Source organism: Lactuca sativa, chromosome 7 (genome assembly GCF_002870075.4).
Source record: "Lactuca sativa cultivar Salinas chromosome 7, Lsat_Salinas_v11, whole genome shotgun sequence".
NCBI classification, from domain to species: domain Eukaryota; kingdom Viridiplantae; phylum Streptophyta; class Magnoliopsida; order Asterales; family Asteraceae; genus Lactuca; species Lactuca sativa.
The window spans coordinates 63441513-63447659 of NC_056629.2; positions in this window are offsets into that span (position 1 = coordinate 63441513).

The following is a 6147-nucleotide window of genomic DNA, read 5'->3' on the forward strand; positions in this document are numbered from 1 at the left end:
CGAATATTCATTTGTGGATTTGAAGACCGGTGTTACTTCGAGGGGGAGTTTGGTCTTGATCGCGCTAGCTCGTTGGAGATTAAAGCCGGACATCCAATCCTAACTTTGAGGGGGAGAATGTTAGGGTGCAAAGTCATGCTTGGATGTAATGTTTTAGGCTTTCCTATTTGTATGTGTAAATGGGTTGAGTCTTTTCCTATAAATAGGAAGTGAGTGACTCCCATTATGGAAGAGTCCATTTTGGAGTGTTAGACTAGAGAGAGAAATTGTATACAAACCCATTTGTATAATCTTTCTAGATCTAATAAGAGATTAAAAAGATTTATTTACTCCATGTGTTCTTGAATTTGTATGATGAATCACTTGATCTTTCTAATTCCGCACATGCCATCATAATCAACACCACTACAATTGGTATCAGAGCAGGTGTTCTTGATTTTCATCAAGAATTGATCCTTGATGGCTATTTTGATTTGGTGATTCTTATTGTTCATTGATCTTCGTGTTCTAGAGAGCTTTTGGATTCTAGAAATCGAATTCATCTTTGATTCTATTCATAATTCGATTTTCTGCACTAGAATTCAAGTGATTTTTACTTTCTCTCTAGAAAACCCATTCAAAATCACTTTCTCTCTCTAGAAATCTTCAAGTTTTTGTGATCATGGTGCATTTGGAGTATGATTCTTGGATTGTAATCATTGAAGGTGTGAAATACGAAGTCAACGAATTTCAGTTCTATGGATTATTGTTGAAAGGAGGTTTGATTTCATGGGACTCTTTGGTTTCTTATGGAGGTTTGAAAGATGATCATGGAAGATTGATATTTCAACAACTTTCGAAGATTGAATGTTTGTATGATCTTTCCATGTTCATGATAGCTCGTAGTAAGAATTGAGAGGAAGGAGAAGAAAGAGACTTGTTTAATAAGAGTTACATTTCTCATGTTGAAAACCCAAGTGATCTTCAAGCTCTTATGTTTGTTGAAGATGTTCTTGATGATCATCATGTTCTTGATGTTCAAGAAAAAGGAGTTCAAGTTGATTCTCATGATGAAAAAGTTTTTTGCTCGATTGGAGTTCAAACCGATGATATTTTGTGTTCTTGTGATTCGTTTGAAGGAATGATTCCTTATCGGAAGTCGGTGATCCAAGAAAATCACAAGTATCAAACTCCAAAAGATTTGATTCAAACTCAAAATGTTCATGTTGTTGAAAGTGGGTTTGTTCATGAAGTCAAGTCTTCAAGATGCAAAAAGATGAGAAAGAAAAAGAGGAAGAAGATTAATCGGAAGAATAAGCGGGTTTACTCACAAAAATCGTCATATGTTGTGAAGCCAAAATCCGTGAAGCAAATTTGGGTTCCAAAGCAACAATCTCTAAAGGTTGCATTGAATTTGAAGTCAAAACCCAAATGTGTTGGTGGTTCTTTTGAAGATGTTCTTGGATCGTTGAAGAACACAAAGAACACGAAGAACGAGTTGTACATCTCGCATGGTGGGTGGTATAATGTTCAATTTGGAGATTTTCTCATTCCGACAAAAGAACCTAGATCTTCCAAATTTGATTCGTTCGTTGAAAATGGATCTCGATTCGTCAAAAAGGTATCTCAAATTCTCAAATGGATTCCAAAACATCCATGATTTCGATTCGTGCTTTGCGTTTTTCATTTTTGATCAATTTGTTTCGTTGGATCTAATCCGTTTCAACTTCTTTGTTGATCCAATTATTTTTGTTTAGATCAAAATCTTTAAAATCAAAATTGTATTCTCAATTTTGTTTCTTTCGTATCAAATGATTACTCTTCATAAAGCTCATTTTGACAAATTCAGATACTGTTCGTTTATATGAGCCCAAACTTATGATTTTACTGTTCATCTTACCTTTTGTGTAAGCCCAACATCCAAACAAATATGTTCGACTCTAATTCGCAGTTCATCACTCTTCATTCTCAAATACGCTTTATCAGTTGTACATCTTGTTATTAATTCACGTTTTGTTCAACTTTTTCTCATATATTTGATTTCGTTTCATCATCTTTAACACTCAATCAGTTTTGATTCTTGAGTTAGAATTGTGAATCGGCTGTGTATGATAAGCCGATAATGATCAATAAATCGTCAATCCATTCTTTGATTTAGATGAAATTGATCAGCTTAATTCTGAGTTAGAAGAATCAATTATTATTTGTTTGACATGAAAATCGATGATAGATTCATGGATTTATGTTTGTCGATTGATGAATTTCGATGAAGAACACTTGAAGAACGGTAGAAATTTTTGGTTGAAAATCGGTGTTTTGATCTGAAATAGTTCAAAGAATTATTGATTTCATTGTTTATGGTTGGAAGGAGAAAGCTAAATCAATTTGAGTTGGAATCGATATCAAGGATCTATGAAGATTGATTGAAAATTCCGAAAGTGTTGGACTCGATAACTGGGTTTACTTGATTTCGTTTGTTGATGTGTTTAGGGTGAATGAAAAACGAATCATTTGGAGTATGGGTGTGATTTTGTGTTGACGAAACGATTTTGGAGTTGCGAATTTGATTTTGAAAATCGATTGCTTGGTTTGAAGTGAAAATCGATTATTGATGTAAGGAAAACGCGAAGTATGGAATTTGTTTTGAGGAAGAAGAACTGTGATTTGTTCAAATTGACTGATTTTGAGGAAATCGATTGCTTGGATTTTCGCATATGAGTGAATGCGATTTTTTTTTAGCAAAGACAGTGAATTTCAAAAGCAGTTCGCATTTAAGGTCAAACCGGATTCGCATTTGTGTAAATCAAAATTCAGGTTCGCATTTGTGTGAATGGAATTCGCATTTGGTGTTTTGTTCAATTTTGGAGTCGAAGATTTTGATTGTGTTCGGATCTATAGAATGCGAAGGAGATAATGATTCGCATTATATGACAAAATGAAAATGCGAATGGTTGAAGAAAATCATTGTTTTGTGTTCGCATGGGTGTAAGATGCGAAGTCTTTTACTGTGAAACATTCGTGATTTGGGGAAGAACACAAAGAATTTCAGTTTGCACCCCTGATCTTTTCACGAAATGAGAGTTTATGCCAAACTTCGCAAATGGGTAATATAAGCTGAGAAATTGTAGAATTTTCAGTTTTGGTCCCTGCAGTTTGTGCGAATTTATGCTTTATGCCCGGTTTCGCAAATGGGCTAGAGTTTCGCATATTTGACTGTTTTTGGCGCAACGGGTCCCTGCAAGTTTCAGAAAGTGACAATTTCTACCCGGATTTTGAAAAATCTTGCAACTTTCACCCAAAAAGTCAAATTTTTTCATAAATTGGAAATTTTTGTGGCTTTTTCGTGATTGTTTTTTCGTGCAAGATTTTTGGTGATTCATTTTTGGTACACATCAAGGGGGAGTATTGTGAAGACTATTCCTCGGGCGCTTCTCATCCTTAGTGGGTTTTATAATCATTTTTTGATTATAAAAAGGGGGAGAATGATGGGTATTTGAAGCTTCTCGGGTTTTTCGAATATTCATTTACGGATTTGAAGACCGGTGTTACTTCGAGGGGGAGTTTGGTCTTGATCGCGCTAGCTCGTTGGAGATTAAAGCCGGACATCCAATCCTAACTTTGAGGGGGAGAATGTTAGGGTGCAAAGTCATGCTTGGATGTAATGTTTTAGGCTTTCCTCTTTGTATGTGTAAATGGGTTGAGTCTTTTCCTATAAATAGGAAGTGAGTGACTCTCATTATGGAAGAGTCCATTTTCGAGTGTTAGACTAGAGAGAGAAATTGTATACAAACCCATTTGTATAATCTTTCTAGATCTAATAAGAGCTTAAAAAGATTTATTTACTCCATGTGTTCTTGAATTTGTATGATGAATCACTAGATCTTTCTAATTCCGCATATGCCATCATAATCAACACCACTACAATTTTGGGGGTATGCCTTAGAGACTGCCACCCATATCCTTAATCTAGTCCCGAATAAGAAGGTTGCCAAAACACGTCATGAGATGTGGACAGGGAAAGCTCCCTCGTTGGCACATATCAAGGTTTGGGGTTGCGAGGCTTTCGTAAGACGAGAGACTCACGACAAGCTCGAACCTCGTAGTGAGTGGTGTATTTTCATCGGCTATCCTCAGATGTCCTTTGGATATCTCCTCTATAAACCGAGTGACAAATGTTGTCTTCGTTGCAAGGATAGGGGTTTTTCGAGAGTGAGAAATCATATGCCAAGAGGACAGTGGGAGGCAAATTGATCTTGAAGAGCTTCAAGAATCAAACGCTGAAGGAACCTCTAACATTGGCGCTCAATCCGAGGAGAAAACTCCTGCTGAACCGATTGACGAGTACTTACCTCTTAGACGTTCTAGTAGAGTTAGTATTCCACCCGTATTATATGTATTCCATATAACTGCTGGGGGTGATATGTTTATTAGTAATAGTATACTAATAAATTTGGTTGAACCTAACAACTACAAGGAAGCCATGGCAGGTCCGAAGTCTGCAAAATAGAAAGAGGCTATGGACAGCGATATTCAGTCCATGTATGACTATCAAGTTTGGAACTTGATTGACAATGTACTAGGTCATAAGGCGGTCAGGTGTAAGTGGATCTTTAAGAAGAAGACCGACATGGATGGGAAAGTACACACGTATAAGGCGCGATTGGTTGCGAAGGGTTTTAATCAAACTCCCGGAGTTGACTATGATGAGACCTTCTCACCAGTTGTGAAGATTAAATCTATAAGGGTTATGCTAGCCATAGTTGCGTTTCATGATTATGAAATATGGCAGATGGATGTCAAGACCGCTTTCCTTAATGGGAAGTTCGCTGAGGATGTTTACATGAGTCAGCCAGAGGGTTTTGTCAATGCAGAACACCCTAATAGAGTGTGTAAGCTTCAAAAATCCATTTATGGATTGAAACAAACATCTTGTAGATGGAATCTGTGTTTCGATGGGAAAGTCAAAGAGTTTGGCTTTTTGAGAAGTGAGGATGAGTCATGTGTATATGTCAAAGCCAGTAGGAGTATAGTTAGATTTCTTGTACTGTATGTGGATGACATACTGATCATAGGAAATGACGTCCCAACCTTGCAGGAGGTTAAGTCCTGACTTGGGTAGTGCTTCGCTATGAAGGACCTCAGAGAAGCTGCTTATATTCTTGGGATAAAGATTTTGAGAAATAGGAGTAAGAGACTAATAGGACTTAGTGAAAGTACTTACTTGGACAAAGTGTTAAAACGTTTTAGCATGGAAAATTCCAAGAAAAAGGAGTTACCAATCCAAAGCAATACCAAGTTGAGTAAGACTCAAAGCCCAAGTACCGATGCCGAGATAGCAGAGATGAGCATAGTACCTTATGCTTCTGCAGTTGGTTCAATCATGTATGTTATGACATGTACTCGCCCTGATGTGGCCTTCACTTTGAGCATGGTCAGCAGATATCAAGGGAACCCCGGTAGAGCACACTGGACCATAGTGAGTAATATTCTCAAGTAACTTTGAAGGACTAAGGAATGGTTTCTTATCCTCGGTGGGAGTGATGAACTGAAAGTGCGAGGGTATAGTGACGCAAGTTTTTAGACTAAGCGGGATAATTTCGCTCGCAATCGGGCTAGGTCTTTACCTTAAATCGAGGAGCAGTGACTTGGAAAAGTTCCAAGCAGGAGATCGTAGTTGATTCAACGTGCAAATCAGAGTACATAGCTACGAGCGAAACGTCAAATGAGGCGATATGGATAAAGAACTTCATTGGAGACCTTGGAGTTGTACCGGCCATAAAGGAGCCTATGGAGATTTTCTGCAATAATGAAGGTGTGGTTGCCTTAACCAAGGAACCGAGGGATCATGGCAGATCCAGACATATTGACAAAAAATATCATTTCATTAGACATCGGGTAGAAGAGGGACTCCTTGTAGTAAAGAGGGTATCATCAGAGGAGAGCCCAGCAGATCCCCTTACGAAGGGACTGAGTAGGGTTAAGCACTTTCATCACGCTAGGAGCATTGGACTGAAGGACGACATTAGTTTTAGTAATTAGATAGCCTTAGAAACTTTTAATAGATAAATTGTAATTGACATTTTGATGATTAAATAAAGGTGTATTATTTATAAGTAATTTTACTGTCTTATGTCAATTATTTACTATTGTTTCACTTTGCGTGTTTTG